Source organism: Carettochelys insculpta, chromosome 1, assembly GCF_033958435.1.
Source record: "Carettochelys insculpta isolate YL-2023 chromosome 1, ASM3395843v1, whole genome shotgun sequence".
NCBI lineage: Eukaryota > Metazoa > Chordata > Testudines > Carettochelyidae > Carettochelys > Carettochelys insculpta.
This window is the reverse complement of record NC_134137.1, coordinates 77,211,214-77,234,297: the sequence shown is the minus strand read 5'-3', so window position 1 is coordinate 77,234,297 and position 23,084 is coordinate 77,211,214.

Genomic DNA, 23,084 nt, shown 5'->3' with positions numbered 1-23,084 from the left:
GACACCAGCTTGCTGTTTTGGTGAACTATTCTCATAATCGGCCAGCATAAATAAAAGAGACAAAACCAAACTCCATGGTCTCTAGTGCCCCTCCAAGTGATTCAGGCAATACAAACCCCTCCACCAAATCAGTCCTTCTCCCGTGCTGTATAAAGGATGGAGAGGGGTATGCGGGGAGCCCAGGCCCACCCTCCAATTTGGGCTCCAGCCCAGGGACCCTGTGATAGAAGCTGCCAAAATTGTATCAAGTCTCAGCTGGTTGACAGTGATGATTCACTGGGCCACTTCCCCCACAGCAGTCCCCAAAACCTTCTGACTGCAGGCTTTTCTCTTTGGTGCCTGCTTGCATTTACTCCTGTCAGACTCTCCACAGCCCCTTATCTCCTCCACTTCCCACCCAGCAACTGTGCCAACAGAAGAATAGTCTCAGCCAGTTCATTGTCTCCTGCAGTACTGACTAACTGGCTCCCTTAAATCTGCAAGCCCCCCACATGGCCCCAGGTGTTTTAATTGGCCCAGTTGTCATTATTGCTTTTAGCAGGTTCCTGTTTGTTCTGGATCAGTCCTTGCTAAATTATTCTGGAAACAAGGGCTTATTCAGTTTAGGGCTAAAATATCTCCCCTCTTTCACTCTCCTGTAGCCCTCTGGCCTGATCCTGTCCCATTAAAAATTGAGCACAAACTTGTTCATGTAATTTCAATATCTTTCAATTTTTTTGAAGTGGTCACATACTAGAAAAAACTATTTGTTGACTCTGTAACAAAGTAAATCCTCCTGCTATTCCTGTAGCTTTTAATTATTAAGCAGATAAAATTAACAAAACATACAGATAGAGCTGTCTGGAATAGATATTGGGTTATTAGATAGCTAGCAATTGCTATCTCTGAATCTGAGTGATTTTCCTTATCAGTCACAGGGCAATCATATTATTCTCAGAACAGTTTCTTGTTCAATGGAATGCCCAATGCTGAAGTGAATTTTCATCTGTCACAATATAATAAAGGCATGGCGTTCACAAAAGTGCTAGTTTGCAGTTCATCAGTTTTTATGCCCCAGTCATATTACAGCATATATTTTATTTTTTCTGTGTCCTTTTATATGTCTGTCTGGGCAAGGTCCTACCATGTCCCCACCTCCTACACTGTTCCAGGCCCCAGACCCTCTCCTGGCCAGCATGGGGCCCAGCCCAGCCACCAACAGAGCTCATCCCCTGGCCAGCACAAGGCATGACCCATACCCTTGGGATGTGTATAATGACAAATTTCTATCTAGAACTTGTTTCCAGTCCAATTTCTGCCTGCAAGCAGAGCTGCAAACAGGGTTTCTAGGCCACATCTGCACAGGAAGCTTTTGTTGACTAATATCACTGTCAGAAAAGATTTCCTGTCAACAAATTGCATCTACACACAGAAGCAAATGGAAAGAGCAATCTGCTCTGTTGACAGAGAGCAGTCAGACTGCCCGGCCCTCTCTTGATAGAAAGGCTGACCAGTAGCTCTGCTAATAGGGCTGCCCAATGAACTGGAAGCCTTATCTGTTGACAAACGGGCTCTGGAGCATCTACTCAGCTGTTTTGTCAACAGAACACCAAGGAGAGAGGTGTTACACTGAATGGGAAGAGATATAATGCTGCTGGCAGATGTGCTGGGTTTTGTCAACAAACTATCAACAAAGCACATTTTGCATGTAGATGCTCAGCAGATTTTTCTGACAAAAGCTCAGTTTTGCCAGGAAAAGCCTGCTCATGTAGACAAGACGCTAGTGTGTTGAATTTATAATAGGTTGAAAGTATATCACATAGCAGAGATCAGTATCCAGAGATTTCAATTGCTGTTACTATATGACGGAGGGATAGATGGTAAAAAGGTTGAGGTTTTATCCTTGTACAGTTGAAACTGAATGACATATTTATTTTAAAATGAAGAAAAAAAATAAACAGGACATCTGAGCACATATCTCTGGTTCAACACCTAAAATGTATAAACTCTTAGAAACCATGACCACCTTTTTATTTTGTATTTGTACAGCACCAAGCAGAAAGAGGTCCTGATCCATGACAAGAGATCCTAGGTATTAGGCTGATTCAGACTAAAGCAATCAACCAACCAGACAAATATCTGTACATTTTACCCTCTGATATTTCCTCCTTTCTCCTCTGTTTCCTTTTTATTTTTTCTCCTTGTAAAGACCAGAGACTTTTCCTGGGAAAAAAACTATTTTTCCACTGATGATCCAAAACACACATAAGAAAAAGCTATTTCATATCTTTAAAAATGTTGGTACCTACAAAATTTCTGGGAGGAACTCTTAGGAGACAGAAATCAGTATTAAGGACTCTGAGTTAGGATTTTAATAGATTCTTAGGGAACATGAACTTAAAATCAAATTTCACAGATAAGAAGGATTATTGTAAGAATATTCTAAGTATTAGACTTAGCAATTGTCTAATAAGATATTTTTGTATCCATGATAGGAGATATTGTCTAGAAGTACTTTCCTTTCTTATAAGTTAATTTGTTTTAAAACTAAAGCAGGCTTGAATAAATGGTTTTCAAGTGATTTTCAGGAGATGCTGAACACACATCAGTGTATCTTCTTTCTTACTGATATTCTGTTGGATTTAAGAGGAAAATTATTTTTTAATTTACAGAATAATACTCCTATGCTGGTCACAATCAGATTAGTGAAAAGATATTCAAGATTATTCTTCCATTTATTCTCCATAGCTAATATATTTTCTTTCAGTTCCACATTTCAAATATGTGGGGAAGAATGTAGAAGAAATTATGCAGAATTATTTTAATACTAATCTTACAAGTACATATTATAATAGGCCCTTAACCACTCAACATGTTAAAATGTTACAAAACAGTTATAAAATCTAACTATAAAGATGGAATGATAACAGATGGAGAGAAAAAAAAATAAAATAAAATATCACACAAAATCAATAGTTCCATGCATGGTGCTACTTATCCCTACTTCAATATTTTACTCCCTCTGTATACAAAACCATCTGAGTTGTTATTTTAACAACACTATGTATCAAATTCACAGACAGAAATATGAGATTTTTACTTGATGATGTCCTTTTAAATCTTGTATTAACAAGTAGTCCTTACTGCAGTTCACCAGCCCTTGGGAGAATTGCATCCATACTTTATCATGCATTATTAATAGTTAATTATTCATTTGTGATGAACAATGGATTTAAGGGTGCTGAACTGCTGGAGGGGATTTCTGAGGGAAAGTTGCCTCACTTTCGTATCCTGGTAATGGGGATTGGGGAGATTAAGGCAAGCAGTGGCCAGCAGGGCTATAAATACTGATTGAATTTTCTTCTGTCACCATATATATATATTAAGTCTAAATACTATGGCTGTGTCTACACTGCAGCTCCCTTTTGAAAGAACAGTTTTCAAAATGCAATGTGGAAAGCCGTCCTTTTGAAAGGGAGCATCCACACAGGCAAATGGGGACCGAAGGTTCGATCTGCTCTTTTCAATGTCCCCGAGTGCAATTTCGAAAGAGAGCATCCACACAACCCAGGGCGCTCTTTCAAAAGTACAGGGACAGGAAGCACCATGGGTAGGGTTCAAATGGAGGACAAGCCCTTCCCGGGTTACCACCCGCTGTCCCTTTAAAAGGCCCCCCACACCAAGCCTTAGCCTGCACAGGCCAAGGGTCAGCAACCCATCCGCAGGCATCCGGGGAGAGTGAGCTGAGGAAGCATCCCTGTTCCCCATGGACCACAAGCATCCCCCTCCCCCCATCAAGACCATGGCCAGCACACTAGACACTAGCCGTGGTCCTGGCCACAGGGTACCAGCAGCTCCAGGTGGCCACCCAGCTAGCCACCCTCCTGGAGGCTATCCTCAGGGTGCAACATCCCCAACAGTTCCCTGTTAGCCAGTGACCAGGTAATGTGCGGTGAGGTACCTGCTATGCCCTTGTTACCATCCGAGTCTTTAACTGCTAGGGCGCTGGGCTTCTAGCGCTCTCACCTATGGCCAGGGTGTGGTAACCAAACGGTTAAAGTTCTTTTGATTGTGTCGTCTGTGTTGTAGTGACAAAGAGAAACAGCAGTCAGGCTTAGATCTTAACTAGTTACAAGCTTATTAAGCTACAGTTATAAGCATGCGGTTACAAAAGGCTATTGTCTACTTCTTATATGCTAGCAGAGTACAGGTGTTAACAGGTTACGTTACAATCCAATCCGAAAACATCTTAATACAACAACATCTATCTATAGAGCTCTAATTTTAACTGTGTACACCAAAAGGAGACCTTAATGTGGGTACATCTTACCCCCTTTGCATCTCTCGATACCAGCGTAGCCAAGCCAGGATCAGTCACTCAATTCCATGGAAAGACGAATACGAGGTTGGGCGTCCCCAATTGTGGACCTCAGGAAGCAATAACCTGACCTGACCGGAAGGTAGTTGGTGGGAATGCACTCAGAGTCAGTGTGCTGCTGGGCCCATCTTTATACCCCCAGGTCACGTATTCTCTTTTTTATCTATGGTGCCAGGTCATACTGGTCTGTCTTTCATGACGCCAGTTTTTACAAGGGCGATTCTTACTTAATTTGCACTTGTAAGACAGGAGATAAAGAATTTGGGAGTACAAGACATTCTTTTACAAGGGTGGAGATTTCTCTTCTGGGATAACTGTGTGGGCGCATCACTCCATTAATGCCAGCCAAGGGCAGTTCTCTGAGGCTCTTCATTAACGGTTAGCCTGCTAGCCCTCTATCTGTGTTTTCTGTTTCTCAGGGTCATGGTGAGCCAGCACATCTGGGCCCCTTTAGGAAGGCATCAAAGACTGTGCTGTTTAACTGCTGTTCAGTGCCCTGTGTGCTCTGAGGCACCTTAGAGGGGAGGCAAAAGCTGGTCTGTAGTGGGGAGATTTTGTCTGGCTACATTCCCCCAGGTCATCTGCCACTTGTGGTGCTTCCCCACAAGCAGTGACTGGTGGGACCGGCTGGTGCTGGAGGACTGGAGTAATGACCAGTGGCTACAGAACTTCAGGATCACCAAGGGGACATTCCTGGAGCTGGGCCACTGGCTCACCCCAGTCCTCCAGCACCACGACACCCACATGAGGCCAGAGCTCCCCTTTCAGAAAAGGGTGGCCATCGCCCTGTGGAAACTGGCCACCCTAGACAGTCATCACTCCACTGGCCACCAGTTTGCGGTGGGCAGGGCCACCGTTGGGGCTGTCCTCAATGAGATAAGCCATGGCTGGGTCACACCCATACCATATGTGGGGAGCGGGGGGGGTGCCCTAGCAAAAGGCACCATTGGGGACTGGTGGGATAGGGATGGGGACTGTTGGGGCATCTCCCACTGGGCACAGGGAAAGGGACAGGGACAGGGAGCGGTGGAGCATCCCCGGCTAGGGAGAGGGGGATGGGTGTGAATGACACATCTCAGGCCACACTCGTGTGCATCCCCCACTGCCCTGCAGGTATTTTTGGCCATCAACAAGGTGCTCCTGAGGCAGCTGGTCTGCACTGGGGATCTGGACAATGCTATGTGGAGATTCCAGGAGCTGGGCTTTCTGAACTGCTTCAGGGCCCTGGACAGCACCCACATTGCCATTAGCAGCCCAGAGCAGAGTTGTGGGGCTTATATAAACTTCAAGGCCTACCACTCCATGGTCCCACTGGCACTCATCGATGCCAATGGCTGGTTCCAGGACATCTGTGTGGGCTGGTCTGGCTGTGCCCATAACTCCAGGGTGTTCCAGAACTCTGGACTGGGATGCTGCAAGTATAAGAGGAACTTCATCTTCTGGCAGGAGCTACCTACTGGGGACACCACAATGCCACTCTGTATTGTGACGGATGTGGCCTACCCCCTGCAGGCCTGGCTCATGAGGCCATGCACAGGGCACACCCAGGTGTTCCAGGACCTTTTTAATGAGCAGCTGAACTGGGCCTGCAATACTGTGGAGTGAGCCACATCAAAGGCTGCTTTAGGTGCTCCCACACAAGCCTGGATGTGGGCCTGGCCAATGTCCCAGCAGTGATCGGAGCTTGCTGCACCCTGCACAACCTTGTTGACGCCAAGCAAGAGCCACTTGTGCAGGTGTGGGCTGCTGAGGTAGGGTGTGGGTACGAGCAATTCCCTGCCGCCCTTTACCACCAGGACCAGCAGGACAGGGTATGGATCCAGGAGGCCCTATGCCAGGCCTTCAAGCATGGGCCACAGTGACCCCCCCCCCACCTTGCACAAACACACCTCCACCCAGCACACACATGCCTCCCACCTTCATACAACATGCACAGGGGACACAGGGTAGAACACAAAAATAAACTCTTTAATGTACATAACTGTGTGCAACCATATTTTTGAAGAAACTATTTATGGGGGCATGGAACAAGTAATGGGGGTTGGGGGTAACTATTTACAGGGGCGGAGCGGCCCCAGGTGGGCCTCCCGGGATCCCCAGGGGCCTTCATAGGTGAGGGGGGTGTTAGACCTCCAGGGGCTTGACAGGTGAGATCCACATCTCCTGTGCCTTCCCCACACCCCCCCCATGTCCAGGGGCCCCATCAGGGCTGGGCCAGGGCTAGCAGCATGGTCAGTTAGGGGCATGGCTGGGGCAAGGCCCCTGTGAGCCTGGTGGGATCGGCATGGGGAGAGTGGAGTCCTCAGCCTCCTCCTGGCCAGCCTGGCCAGCAACATGTGGGCCAGCTGAATGAGGTCGGCCAGGGACAGGTGGGTCAGGACCAGGGCAGCGAGATAGGGCATTTGGGGGGTTCACTACAGGGAGTGGGGTCAGAGGGCAGACTGGGAGGAGGTTAGGGTGGGGACACTGACCGGGGAACCAGGGAGGTCAGAGGGGGGAAGTGGAAGGGCTGGTGGGTAACGGGCAGATGGGGGACAGTGGGGTTGGGGGCGGGAGGGGCACCTGCGGGAGTGAGTGGCAATGGGATGGCAGTCGGAACAGGTGGACGACCACAGCCTGAGTCAGGGCATCAAAGTTGGCCATCACCTGGTCCCAGGCCTGCTGCTCCATGGCTAGCCACTCCCATGGCACACCGGTAAGGTCCCACAGTTCTTCGGTGTGGGCAGTGTTCCCCTCCTCCTCCTCCCCTCCATGGTGGTGCCAGCGGACGGCCCAGCGCATGGGGTCTGGGCCATTCTCCCTCACCCTCTGTGGTGGGGCTGGTCTGGCTGCAGGAGCTGAGGAGACTCAGTGGGAGAGGGGAAGGGGCCATGAATCCCAAGCATAGAATCTTGTGCCCTCCCCACAGGTTTCTTTGCAAAGCCCATGTCCCAGGGTTCCCTGCATGGGTGCCAAGGACACAGGTCCCCCCCCTCCCGATGCCCCCCAAAGCCTCAACAGCCAGCTGGCCTGTGATGCTGTCACGGCCGCATGGTGCTGAAAGCCATGCATTGCCCCTCCTGCCTGGGACCAGGGAATGCGGCTGTCTGGGGTCCATAGGCCCCAGGAAGGTGGGCACGTGAGAGGGCTGCAGTCTCCCTGGGCAGGACTGGATGCCCCCTCCCTGGTCCCTGGAGTGGCTGGTGTGCAGGCCACCTACCTGTGGGTCCCTCCAGAAAGTCGGGCGAGGCATGGGCAGATGGGTTGGCTGGACGGCCCAGATGGGATGTCAATGTCAATGACAAGGGCCGCCTTGATTGAGCCCTCATTATCGCTGGTGATGTCCAACCTCTGTGCATTCCTCGTGACGGCCACAGGTCTAGGACAGTCGTATCCCTCAGTCCCTGTCTTGGGCTCCTGCTCTATTCCCAGGTCTGTGGTGTCCAGCAGCATAGCCGGGGGTCCTGCCTCCTTGGGCCCAAGGAGGGGTCCAAGTCCTTGGAGTAAGGGTGGCTGGTGGGCACTGCCCCTGCCTCTCCAGCTGTGTCCCAGACCCTGCAGTATCCCTGACACAGCTCCTTCACCTTGGACCTCACCTGGTCTGGGGTCCGGGTGGGGTCACCCCAGCTGATGAGGCCTTTGGTGAGGTGCCGGAGAGCTGCTGCATTCCTGCGCCAGACCCCCCCATCTGGGGCCCTGGGTGTCTTGAGCCAGACCCCCAGAGGGCAAGGAGGTCCAGCAGCTCAGCCTCCATCCAGGAGGAGGCCTGGTACTTGGGGGCTGGCGTCCCTCTTGGGAAGGCTCCCCAGTGTCCTTAGGGGGCCCCTGAGGTGGACAAGGGTTGGGGGCACTGGCCATGGTGCCAGGGAGAACACTGGACTGACTGGAGGATCATCTAAGGAAGTGTATTGTGCAGCAGCATGAGCTCCCTGCTGCCTGCATGCTCTAAGATTCCTGCCTGAGGGTTTCTGGGAGCCTGCTTTCTTAAATGCGGCTGGACACTGGGGCCATAGAGCTCAGCTTGTGCTGTGAGCAGTGCTGCCACCTGATAGCTGATTGCCACAATAGAGGACTCCCTCTTTCAAAAGAGCAGACCATGGAGAGTCTACATTTGCTCTCTTTTGGAATTATCTTTCAAAGGAGAGTTCTTTTCCCACCTTGGGAACAGAGGACTAACTTAGAAGGAACTCCCCAGTTATTTCAATATTACTTTTGAAAGAGCACCATATGTGTAGATGCTCTGCGAGTTCATTTGAATGAACACTGTCTTGAAATCTGGATTTCAAATGTACTTGCCAGTGTATATGCACCATCTATGATCCTAGCCCTGTGCAGCATATATATATATATATATGTACATGTGTGTGTATATACATATATATATATATATACACACATTATGAGACAAATTCTTAATGTAATATATTTAATCTGCTATTTTGTTTTTATTATCATATGTAGGTAATTAAGCAGAAAACCACCAATTATGCAGTATAATGTCCTGCCATGTGTCATGCTTAAAAGTTATAGTTGTGCTAGAGATTCCAGTTTATATATGTATGTATACTTTTTATTGCTCTGTAATATGACTTTCTGAACACTGTAGTGTCTGAACACAGGCAGCAAGCAGGAATAATAATAATAACAATAACAATAATAATTAACAATTACTAATAATTAATAAATAATTAATTAATAAAATTATTATTATTATTATTATTATTATTATTATTATTATTATTATTATTATTATTATTATTATTAAATAGAGTTCAGAAAAAGACTCTGATCCTTTTGTATTAAGACTGGGAATTTTCTATCACTGCTGCACTCTAGACTTCCAGTAACCAGCCCTGGACTGAAAGGAAAGTTACATCTGCATGGCCTACTCATTACTCAGACCCACATTCAGAGGGAGTGCAAGGGGTATGGGCACTTCTTCCACACTCTGCCCACACAATGACCCCTGACCTTGTTGGGAGACCAATACATCAGCACACAGACACTCCAGATGGGGATAACTTCTTGGTACAAGTGTTGAAGGAAAGGACCAAAGGCCATGCACAACTTCACCTACTGCTCACAAACAGGGAAGACCTAGTAGGAGACATAGAAGTGGGAGGAAACCTGAGCTGCAGCGACCATGAGATCATAGATTTCAGGATCTGGACAAAAGGAAGAAAGGTGAGCAGTAACATACAGACTGTTGATTTCAGAAGAGCAGACTTTGACTCCCTGAGAGAACTAATGAGCAGTATCACTTGCGAAATGAAGATGAAGGGGAAAAGAGTTCAAGACATCTGGCAGCATTTTAAACAAGTCTTACTGAAGGCACATGAACAAGACAAGCCACCGCGCTGCATAGTAAGAAATGCAAACATGGTAGGCAACCAGCTTGACAACAGGGAAAACCTTAGTCAGCTTAAATTCAAAAAAGATGCATACAAGAAATGGAAATGTGGACAGTTGACTAAGGAGGAGTACAAACATATGGCTGGAGAATGCCGGACAGTAATCAGGAAAGCAAAAGCACAATTGGAACTGCAGCTGCAAGGGATTTGAAGAGTAACAAGAAGGGTTCCTACAGGCATGTTATCAATAAATGGGTTATCAGAGAAGGTGTGGAGCCGTTACTGGATGAGGGAGGTAACCTAGGAACAGATAATGTAGGAAAAGCTGAAGTACACAATGCTTTTTTTGCCTCAGTCTTCATGGACAAAGTCATCTTTTACATGATGGTCCTGGACAATGCAGTATAGGAAGGTGGAGGGCATCCATATATGGGGAAGGAACAAGTTCTGAGCTATCTAGAAAAACTAGATGTACACAAATCCATGGGTCTGGATTTAATGCACCCCAGGATACTGAGGGAATTGTCAGAGGTCATTGCTGAACCTTTGGTCATTATCTTTGAAGCCTCTTGGAGATCTGGGGAGATACCGGATGACTGGAAAAAGGCAAACATAGTGCCCTTCATTAAAAAAGGAAAGAAGGACAATCCAGGGAACTATAGGCTGGTCAGCCTTACCTCAATCCCTGGGAAAATAATGGAGAGAATCCTCAAGGAATTCATTTTGGAGAACTTGGAAGAGGGGAAAGTGATCAAAAGTAGCTAAAAGGGATTCACCAGGGGCAAGTCCTTCCTGACCAATTTGATTAGCTTCTATAATAAGGTAACAAGCTCTGTGGACATGGGGAAGTCAGTGGATGTGATATACCTTGACTTCGGCAAAGCGTTTGATATGGTCTCCCACAACATTCTTGTCCATAAGTTAATGAAATATGATTTGGTTCCCTGGACTATAAAATGGATAGAAAGGTGGCTTGATGGTCAGTCCCAATTGGTAGTGGTCAATGGCTCAATATCTGGATGCAGGTTGGTTTCAAGTGGCATGCCACAAGGCTCAATTCTGGGGCCAGTGTTATTCAACATCTGTATTAATGACCTGGATGAGGGACTGGATTGCACCCCCCAGCAAGTTTGCAGATGACACAAAACTAGGGGGAGCGGTAGATACGTTGGAGGGTAGAGAAAGAATCCAGAGTAACCTGGATAAATTGGAGGACTGGGCCAAAGGAAATCTGATGCGGTTCAATAAGGAGAAGTGTAGAGTCCTGCACCTGGGGCAGAAGAATCCTAAGCAATGTTATAGGCTGGGGACCAACAGGCTCAGCAGTAGTACGATGGAAAGGGACCTAGGGGTTATGGTGAATGAAAGGCTAGATCTGAGTAAACAGTGTGCCCTTGTAGCCAAGAAGGATAACAGCATAGTAGGGTGCATTAGGAGAAGCATTTTGAGTAGATGTAGAGAAGTAGTTATTCCCCTGTATTCGGCACTGGTGAGGCCACATCTTGAAGGTTGTCCAGTTTTGGGCCCCCCCAGTATAAAAAGGATGTAGATTTGCTGGAGAAGGTTCAACGGAGGGCAACAAAAATGATTAAGGGTCTGGAGCACAAGACATATGGGGATAGGCTGAGGGCTTTGGGTTTGTTTAGTTTACAGACGAGAAGACTTAGGGGTAATTTAATAGCAGCCTTCAACTTCCTGAAGGGGAGCTCTAAAGAGGAGGGTGAGAAACTGTTCTCAGTGGTGTCAGATGACAGAACAAGGAGTAATGGTCTGAAGTTGAAGAGGGAGAGGTGTAGGTTAGGTATTAGGAAAAACTACTTCACCAGGAGGGTGGTGAAACATTGGAATGCGTTGCCTGGAGAGGTGGTGGATTCTCCATCCCTCGAGCTTTTTAAATCCTGGCTTGACAAGTTCCTGGCTGGGATGACTTAGTGGGGGTTGATTCTGCTTGAAGCAGGTGGCTGGACTAGATGACCTCCTGAGATTCCTTCCATCACTATGATTCTATGATTCTTCACAACCAGACTGGCCAGGGATTACTGGGGCAAGTGGGAGGAGTGTGACAGTAGCAACAGCCACAGGGGTTCACCTCCCTGTGTCCTCCTTCACCATCCTCTGCACTCATCTAATGGAACTCCATCATGTTCTCCAGGCCTGCTGAGCCCTGTTGGATGAGCCTCCCAGCTACCCAAAGAGAATCATTACCCAGCGGGCTGAAAAGCCAAGGTGGAGCACCAAGCAATGAGTGCTAGGGAGTGAGAGGGAGGCCATAGGGACACAAGCCCCTGTGTCTGCTGCTCCCATCTACCATCTGGCCCCTGCCTCAGATAATCCTCCCACTCCTGTGCTGTGTGTGAGGGGAGGTGGTCTTCAGGACCAGCTGGGATGAGGCGGAAGGATCTTTGGCCCGAACGGGGAGTGAGTTAAGCAGGAACTGGGTGGGATCTTTTGGTCTAGCAGTGGTGGCGGGGGGTTACTGTTCAGATGGTAGAGTGGGGGAAAACCAGGTTTGGCTGGAGTGGGCTGTGGGCCAGGGCCAGCTGCAGCATGGTAGGGGACAAGGCCAGTTGGAGATCCAAAGCTGTGGGGAGAAGGAAAGCTTGCTGTGGTTGTGGTGGCCCATATTTACAAAAAAAGCATCCCCTTGCAAGAAATTCCTGCGTACAGGCCTGTTCCTGCAGCTCTCTGCATAGTACTAGTGTCAAATGCAGTGGAGGTGTTTTAAGATGTAGACTCCACTACCGTCTGCATAAATATAATCAACTCCTTCTCTATAGGCCACTGAACAACCTTCAGAAGGTACTATATTTCAACCACTACTCAGAAGTTTCACTTAGGAGTGAAAAAACTCCATTATTAATTACCTAAAAATGTCAATTTTTTTTTTATTTCCTTAGAATATTTTACTCCATACCTGTTTTGTTCTCAGATCTTTTTTTTTTTCCTTCAAAGATTTTTTTAAAATAACCTCCTAGGGATTTTTATTTGTTTAATTCAGTTTGTGGCCTTTCAGATAACCATGGAATGATGTTTACTGATAACACATGATGTATACCTAATTGCAGTGTATCACATGAATTGCTCACAAGGACTACGTCTACACGTGCAGCCAACATCGAAATAGCTTATTTCGATGTTGCGACATCGAAATAGTCTATTTCGATGAATAACGTCTACACGTCCTCCAGGGCCGGCAACGTCGATGTTCAACTTCGACGTTGCTCAGCCCAACATCGAAATAGGCGCAGCGAGGGAACGTCTACATGTCAAAGTAGCACACATCGAAATAGGGATGCCAGGCACAGCTGCAGACAGGGTCACAGGGCGGACTCAACAGCCAGCCGCTCCCTTAAAGGGCCCCTCCCAGACACAGTTGCACTAAACAACACAAGATACACAGAGCTGAGAACTGGTTGCAGACCCTGTGCCTGCAGCATAGATCCCCAGCTGCCGCAGAAGCAGCCAGAAGCCCTGGGCTAAGGGCTGCTGCCCACGGTGACCATAGAGCCCCGCAGGGGCTGGAGAGAGAGCATCTCTCAACCCCCCAGCTGATGGCCGCCATGGAGGACCCAGCAATTTCGACGTTGCGGGACGCGGATCGTCTACACGGTCCCTACTTCGACGTTGAACGTCGAAGTAGGGCGCTATTCCTATCTCCTCATGAGGTTAGCGACTTCGATGTCTCGCCGCCTAACGTCGAAGTTAACTTCGAAATAGCGCCCGACGCGTGTAGACACGACGGGCGCTATTTCGAAGTTGGTGCCGCTACTTCGAAGTAGCGTGCACGTGTAGACACAGCTAAGGTGTGTCAATCAGGACTGAGGTGAGAGAACCACAACAGTCTGCATTATTACACTAATATTAACTAAGTTTACAATTAAAACAAATTCACTCATTTCCTCAATTAAATTATCTTGTCACGCAAACATTCCTCTGCTGGGAAATTGCTTAAAATAAAGACTGTAGAGTTATTTTTGCAATGACCATTGACAAAGCTTACTAATACGTAGAAAATCTCCCTAAGAACATAGTACACACAATATATTACCATGGTACGTAATACATCTACAAGTATTCAGTGCCTTTGCCGTAAGTGACAGTGTTTGCCTATGATTGCAAAAGTGCAGCCATTCTTTTTTGCTTTGTTTTTATAACTTCATCTGATAGTTTAAGTTAAAACAAGAGTATATTTGCATTTTTTAAAATAATTTAACACTACGTAGAGTGGACTAGATCTTTCCAAAGGAATATGCAGGAGAAAAAGCAATTATTAAAGTAGACATCTGTTAACAACTAAGAAAGGAGATAGGCAACACTTTACAGCCTCTTGAAATAACAAAGTGAGTGTCCACACTAGCATGCCAATTATTTAGAAATAGCAGTCTGATTATTTTGAAATTGGTACCCCGCCTTCCATGAAGAGTAGCATTTAGAAATAGCCATTTTTTAAATAGCATTAGTATGCCTGGGTTGTTGTCAATAATTCAAACTAGTTAGCCTCCAAAGGCCCCTTACAGCTGCAGACCTGACAAGTGTTTGCTGCCTTGATAACATACAGTCTTGCCTGAAGCACATCACCATCATCTGAACCAAGGCCAGCAGTATATTCTCAGGGTTCAGAGCAGGGCATTATACGAAGTGTTACCTGTGATAACTGCCATTGTAATCTTTCATCATAGCTGGGCCAGCTGAAACTTCATCACATCTTTCACCTTCCATGCCATCTACCTGCCTGAGATGGATCTGCATGCAGAAGCACACCTGGGACAACCTGATGAGGGAGCAGATGGACTGCATTCCCTCATCCAGGAACTCAAGGAGGAGCCCCAGGAGCAGGTCATTGGCTGGGGATACAGAGCAGCTGTAGGACAAATTGGAATGCTAGCAAAATGCCAGATGCTCCAGCCACACCTCATTGCTGGAGCATCTGGTGACATGAGCACCACCTGCCTGCACCTCATCCTCCTGGCTTGCTCTCCTAGACCCTCCAGGGGCTGCAAGGGCCCCAGAAAACAGGCCAGCCCCTGGGGAACCCAACACCTTTCAACATCTCGGGTGTGGCCACCATTCCCAGCCCCATTTCCTGAGCACCCATCTCTCCTCCCCAATTCCAGGTTCTCACCACATTCCCTCCTCTGTTGTGTATCCCACAATAAAAAGTCCTTTTGCTCCACAAGTGCTGTCTTAATTGTTTGCTCTGCAAGGTAGGTGGGATTTGTGGAAAGGGCATGGGAAGGGAGGATCGGGGATGACAGGCACACAAAGGGAATGCTGAGGCCCCTTGTGGAGTGTCACAGGCGGGAGACTCAGAACTAGCCTGGCATGACACCCTTCCTCACAACCTCTCTAAAGAGCACAGCCCCTCAGTGTACTCGCCCTATGGCATTGGTTTCCTGCTGCTCATACTCCCTGGCCAGGCATTCAGCCTCAGCACCAGACCCTGGCAGGAACACCTCCCTCTTGCTCTCACATATATTGTGGAGCACCCAATGGGCCACCAACTTGAAGGGAATGGTGCACTTGTTTAGGCCGAAGAAGATGAGCAGACAACTGAACCTCCCCTTCAAATGGTTGAATGCACATTCCACCATCATGCAGCACCTGATCAGTCTATTGTTGAACTGCTCCTTGCTGGGGTCCAGTCTGCCTGTGTAAGGCTTCATGAGCAAGGGGTAGGACATGTTTCCCATGATGATGCCGGATTATGTCCACCTCCCTGATCCTGATGGTGCAGCTGGGGAAGAAGGTGCTGACATGAATCATTCAGAAGAGACAGGAGTTCCAGAGGATGTGGGCATCATGTTCTTTTCCCAACCATCTGACACGAATGTCGGTGAAGCATTCCCTTTGATCCACAAGGGCCTACAGCACCATGGAGAAGACTATTAATGCAGTCCTCAACCAGGTAGCTGGGGGCCAGGATGGATATGTGTGTGTACCATCTATGCCTTCCCACACCCATAGTTAGGAAAGCCCACTGCAGCACATCCGTCCACAACGGTATAGCTGTTTCTCAGAGTGACAACCTTCCATAGCAGCAATGGCCGCCTGCAGGAGCTTGACCCTGACTGGATTTCTCCACAATGATCTGCTTGCCAAATAAGCAGTAGCTGTCCAGCATGGTGAGCTTTCATAAAGCAATTGCCACATACTTCTGCACGGGGATAGTGGGTCTGATGCAATTGTCCTGTCACTTGACAGTAGGAGTGAGTCACTTGCAGAGCTCCAGGAAGGTAGCCTTCTCCATCTAGAAGTTGCACACATGCTGCTGATCATCCTATCCCCGCAGAATGATGCACTTCTACCACCCTGAACTCATCTTATGCTGTCGGTAGTGGCTTTCCACTGTGTCCAGGCAATTGAAGGGCATCCTCAGCAGCAGGAGCACCAGAACCTGTGTGAGCAAGGCCTTCAGACTATGCTGTGGTTGTTCCTGCTGGAGAAATATATGGGCAGCTTGGCAGTATTGCAGCATGAGATGCAGCACATGTCCCATGAGGGTGATGATTCTGTGCAGCAGCTCTAGCTGCATGTCTTGTGTGCTGTGGAATTTCCAAGGACAGCTAGAGTATGGGGAGCTGAATGCCTACTGGGTTCTTTTGACGTCTCACTGGGGCGAGACATTGACTGAGTGGCTTGTGAGACACAGCCATGGACAAGAGCTCCTCACAGTATGTGTCACAGCTTGCCTGAACCAGAAGCCAAAGGAAGTATGTGCCCCCCTGGTGCCCTCCCCAGAGCGCTTCTGGGGGTCTAAGTCTGGGGCAGGTTCTCTTCAGTGTGAATGTTCTATTTCAGAATAGTTCTATCTTATTTCATTTCTTCCTGATAGTATGGACGTTCTATTTTGATTTAGTTTTTCCAAAAGTTATTAAATTGATTTTAATTACTCTAGAATGGTTTGCTAATGTAGACATACCCTTATAAGAGCTAGTCTGTGAACACAAGTTATTTTGATGCCTCTTTTAGTTAGTATAAAAAAGAGGTTGTCCTAAATATTTGGACTTTGAGCTAAATGGAAGCCAATCAAATGCATTTGTGTGTGTGGTTATTAAGGCCCATTTTTAATACTGCCTTTAAAATTATTTACATTTAAACCACAATAAAGTATCACTAAGATTGAGAAATAACCTAAAGAAAGAAAATTCCGATTTATGTGCTAAATATCATCCTGAATTCACTTCTTTGAGTCGAAATATTGAGAAACCAAACAGTAAATGAACTTGCACAGCATATATGTTGCAGTAGTATTCACAATGTGGTTAGTTAAGTATGATGTTTCAACCTTAGCTTCAATTTCCCTGCTTTAATGGATCTGTCTGATCATTAATGCACTTTTGTGATTTAATTTCCTTCACAATCATACTTAAATGCTTACCATGTCCTATAATGTTCAATAAAGCAAAGCAATGAAGCATAAAATAGTAAGGCCTCTTACAAAGGTTAAAATGAAACCCTTATTAGGAGAAGAGTGAATAACACCTCAGTGCTAATTACCATGACAGAGCCGAAGCTCATAAACAGTGAAAAAGCTCATTAAGTTCTATTAAAATGTATCCGTAGAATATATCTGGTCAGATAGATGAATAAAAATTAGTAGTTATTTTATCCCTTAATACCAACATTTGTTTCTGAGCAGGGTGAATTAATAAAGAGTTTTGATCACTTAAATAAAGTGCTGTGAATGTAGTCTCCCCTTACAATTTCAAATCAGAATAAAATGCAGCAAGTAGAAGCTGGATAATGCAAAAAGGGAAGAAAGATTCTCTGATATTTTATATGGTCTTTATATGGTCTTACAGAAAAAGGTGTTAGTTAATATGTATTTACATTAAGAAATAGGAGGAAAGTATATTCATATTGAAGAAAATTGAGTCAGATTTTTTTTCACCCCAAACTGATTAATTTTGGAATATCACATGTTGCCCCATCTATACAGTGGAGCTAATGAAGTTTACCTAGCTTTGTGCACCACTTTGAAAGCTACAGAAAAAATATTGTATAAATGCCAAGTTTTATTAATTATTATTATTTCTCTCTGTGGCTCAGCTTCCTAGAATACCATATGCTGTGGAAACACCTATACCATATTATTATTATTATTATTATTATTATTATTATTATTATTATTATTAATAATAATAATAATAATAATAATAATAATAATAATAATTAACATTCCTTGGTATTTTACACAGCTATTTTCCTCCAAGTGTAAAGGCTATGGCCTAGGTCCTTCTCTTCCAATTAAAAGATTCCCATTGGGGATAATTTACCATAAAATAGCACTTTAGTTTGGCATGTGGCACCATTTAGGCAGTGCCATATGCTGAAACAGCCTATTTTGAAATCAGACATCTTTCACTCTGTGAGAGAAGGCTCATAATGATACTGAATGGTCACTGGTGCCTGATCTGGCATAAATATAAGCCAAAGGGTTGTGGAAGAAAAAGGTGAACTGTAGATCCTGATGTAAGTCACAATCCTGCAAAGACTTATGCTCGTGCTTAACTTTGCAAACTGAATACTGCATTTACTTCGGTGGATCTACTGCCACTGGAAAAAGTTAACTATGTGCAAGTCTTTGTATGATAAGGCCATAGTCTCTAGTTAATCATTTGCATGTTTTTGTACAATAAGTCCATAGTCACTAGCCAGGCAGTTAACTTTATTGGTATATTGCTGTTGTCTCTCCTGTTTGGAGAAAATAAAATTATAATCCCACTAATGGGGACTAGCAAAAGTATAATTAATGCTGCATCTTTCTTTGAAAATGAACCTGCAGGGAATAGCTTACTGTCTGTGTTCAGAAACTTCGGTGTTCAGACAGCCATATTACAGTGCAATAAAACAAAAAAGTATACATACATATATAAACTTGAATCTCTGGGACACATATAACTTGTAAACGTGAGACACGGTAGGACCCTATACTGTATAATTTGTGGGTTTTGTCTTAATTAACTACATACTATAATAAAAACAAAATAACAGTTTAAATACAGTACATTAAGGATTCATCTCATGTTATAAAAATACATTATTCTATAATGAAAATCATCCCAAAGAAACTCTATAAGACAAAGGAAAGCAATACACCAAAAATCAACACCCTCAATACCAGAGATGTGCTGAAATGTTCTGTCTTGGCATTTGATCTCACTTGCAGAATAGAACACAAACCTGACCAACAAACCATTGATGAAATATGGCCCATGCTTACAGATGCAATATACAAATGGGCCAAATCTGCCTTTGGAACATGCAAACTCTCAAACAAAGACTTGATCAATTAAAATGATGACATTCTTAGTCCTCTTCTTGAAGAAAAACACCAGGCACATCTGAATAACATAAAGAACCAATCTCAAAGCACAAGAGATCAGCCTCAACACACAAGATTTGTTCTTCAGAAGAAATCCAGGCAGTGTGCAAACAAGTATTGTGCCAATCTGTGTTCTAATATTCAAAAGGCATCTCAATTGGGCAACCTGAAAATCATGTATGATGGATTGAAGAAAGCACTCAGAACAAACATTACCAAAGTCACCCCACTGAAGCATTTAAATAGGCAGGTGATCACAGACAAAAAGCTGCAGATGTACAGATAGAGGGAATGCTACTTTTTATTCCCATGAGCGTACAATACAACCTGAACTTGACAAACCTCATCCCAACTCTTCCAGAAATGTCTGAGCTAGATGCAGAGCCTATGAAGAAGGAACTTTCTCAAGCTCTTGATGCTCTCTACAACAGAAAAGCACCAGGAAATGACAGAATTCCAGCTGAAGTCCTGAAGGCAAACAAGGCTGTGCTCTTCCCCTTTCTCTAGGATTTACTCCTAAAATGTTGGAGAGTAGGAGATGTCCTACATGACATGAAGGGTGCAAACATCATCACTCTCCATAAAAACAAAGGCAACAAGGGTGACTGTGACAACTGCAGGGGCATCTTGTTGCTGAGCATCACAGGCAAAGCATCTGCCCTTGTCATTCTCAAATGCCTGCAAAAAATTGCAGATCAAGTCTCTCCAGAAACACAGTGTGGTTTCAGGCCTGGCAGGTCAACAATGGACATGATTTTCTCAGTTTGGCAACTCCAGAAAAAATGCAGAAAACAAGAAAAGCCATTATTCATACAATTTGTGGACTTAACAAGGGTGTTCGACACGGTTAGTAGATCAAGACTATACAGAGTATTAACCAAGATTGGCTTCCCACTGACCCTATTCAAGCTCATAACGTCCTTTCACAAAAACATAAAAGCAATGATGTAATATGATGAATCTAGATCGGGACTGTTTGCAATGAACAGCAGAGTCAAGCAAGGGTGTGTCCTTGCCCTCACCCTCTTCGGCATGTTCTTGTCACTTCTACTAAATTGCTCATTTCAAAACTCATGCAGTGATGTATCTCTGCACACAAGATTAGATGGCTCTCTTTACAACCTGGCAATACTCAACACCAAAACTAAAGTCAACAAAGTCCTTCTTAGGAAACTCCTCTTCACAGATGATGCAGCTTTCTTTGCTCATAATGGCTACGTCTACACGTGCAGCCAACATCGAAATAGCTTATTTAGATGTTGCGACATCAAAATAGTCTATTTCGATGAATAACGTCTACATGTCCTCCAGGGCCGGCAACGTCGATGTTCAACTTCGACGTTGCTCAGCCCAACATCGAAATAGGCGCAGCGAGGGAACGTCTACACGTCAAAGTAGCACACATCGAAATAGGGATGCCAGGCACAGCTGCAGACAGGGTCACAGGGCGGACTCAACAGCAAGCCGCTCCCTTAAAGGGCCCCTCCCAGACACAGTTGCACTAAACAACACAAGATCCACAGAGCTGACAACTGGTTGCAGACCCTGTGCCTGCAGCATAGATCCCCAGCTGCCGCAGAAGCAGCCAGAAGCCCTGGGCTAAGGGCTGCTGCCCACGGTGACCATAGAGCCCAGCAGGGGCTGGAGAGAGAGCATCTCTCAACCCCCCAGCTGATGGCCGCCATGGAGGACCCAGCAATTTCGACGTTGCGGGACGCGGATCGTCTACACGGTCCCTACTTCGACGTTGAACGTCGAAGTAGGGAGCTATTCCTATCTCCTCATGAGGTTAGCGACTTCGACGTCTCGCCGCCTAACGTCGAAGTTGGTGCCGCTACTTCGAAGTAGCGTGCACGTGTAGACGCAGCTAATGAGGACATGTCACAGTCACCGATGGATTTTCTGACCAGAGCCTGCAAGTTGTTTTCCCTTGACATAGGCATAAACAGAACTGTTGTAATCACTCAAGGTATACCTCAGCAACCCAATATTATTCTGGATAACAGCCCGTTGGATGTGCTTCAACAGTCCTGTTACCTTGGATCCACTGTCATCACAAGCCTATCCATGGATAAAGAACCGAACATCAGAATCGGTTAGACAGCTACTATTTTTGGCAGACTTACGAAATGAGCTTGGAACAACCCTAAGCTGGCAGTGAAAACAAAGATACTAATATACCAGGCATGTGTATTGAGTATCCTGAGGTTGAGTATCTTGTGGTTCTGAGTCATGACCTACCTACTCAAACCAGGATTAAAAATTGAACAGCTTCCGTCTTCCCTGCCTCCTCAGAATTATGAATATCAACTGGCAAGAGAAAGTTTCATATGTGAATGTCCTATCAAGATCTGGCATACACAGCCTCATGGCTATTCTCAACAGCAGAAGATTATGATGGCTTGGTCATGTGAGAGGAAACTAACAAATGTCTTCCCAAAGAAATCCCCTTTGGTGAATTTTCATGTGCGTTGAGAATGAGAGGAAGACCGAAGCTAAGATTCAAGGATACATGAAAAAACACCATGAAAAAATTCATCATTGATCCAAAATCCTGGGAATCTACATCACCAGATCGAAATATCTGGCAATGATTGCTACAACAGGGCGCATCATCCTTTGATAGTATATGTGCAAGCCACGCAAAAGAACTTTGTCTTAGAAGGAAAAACTCTCAGATTCAAGGATTTGGAAATAGATTGACATGAGGTTATTGCAATCAACCATGCAAATCCAATATTGGACAGATAAGCCACAAGAGAAGATGCAAACTCAAACACTGCGCACAGATCCTCACTGCCACTGCTAACCTCCATCTCTCAAGACAAAAAGGGTCCATAATAATAATAATTCTAAAAGTAAAATGTATTAATGCTTAACATGTCAATGATCTACAACAACTGCTACAACAAGTTATGTCAGATCTAACCCAAAGTATCGATTCCAATCCAGCAGCACTGATGGGCACTGTGGGCCCCAAAGCAAGGTGGAAGGCTTCATCTCTGGAAGATGCAGGGCCATGAGTGGAAGAGGCAGGGTGAAGGACACTCATGCCTCAGCACCACCCACACCACAGTGCTGATCTCCTCCTACTCCCTGACAGCTGTGAGCAGACAGAACAGAGCTGCCATCTGATTTGAAAGGGACCTGGGGGCAATTCTCAACCTGCCCCCCACAATTGGTGGCCCTGCTCCAATCTTAAAATTTAGATGCACAGAAAGGAGTTGCTGCAGTTCAGCAGTGTTTTGTTCAGTTGATACAAAAACATCAATACTTTTCCTTCACAATTAAGAGAGAATATAAATGGTCAGATGTTGGTCTTTGTTTTATCATTATTTTGAGAAATGTCTTTGGACATGTCTGCATAATGAAAAGGAAGGGCAGAGTGATGAGAACCTTAGTGGTAATAGCATAATTGTCCAGCAATGCATCCTTTCTAATTTGCATTAAAATGCTGTGATGTACCACTGTGTTTCACTGCTTAAGGCCAGACCTTTTAAATACATTTGCTATTATGAGTTTTCCTCCTGAAATCTATTAAAGGTAATCATGTGTGTGAATGCCTGTAGAACTGGAGCTTGAACATGAATGCTTCTCATAAGTTCCCTGTTATGTAATAATGCTTTCTTTTTTTTGCTGTTCTGTAGATGTCTTTCAAACAAGATGCAAAGCAATGTGAGAACTTTAATAGGATTTTGAGCTGTTGTCTCTTTAAATGTTGTCTATACAATTTTCATTACTCAATAATGTTATGAATTATTTTAGATTAAACTCTTTGTAATTTTAAATATAGCTGGCCACCACTACACATTTCACTAGACTGACCAGTGCCACATTTTCCACCAACACATCCAAACATACCAAATTGGGGGGTTTCAGTCAGTGGTGGTCCAGAGCTAAGGAAAGCTAGTCCCCAGCTGTTGTGGCTCTGAACTGTGCTCAGGAATCAGCCATCTGGTCTAGCTTTGAGGCATCAGATCTGGAAGCAGCTTCCTTAGCACAGCAGGGAGCCAGAACAAGCTAGGAGTCTTCATTAGCCTTCATACACAACTGACTGGGAGCTCCCAAAGGT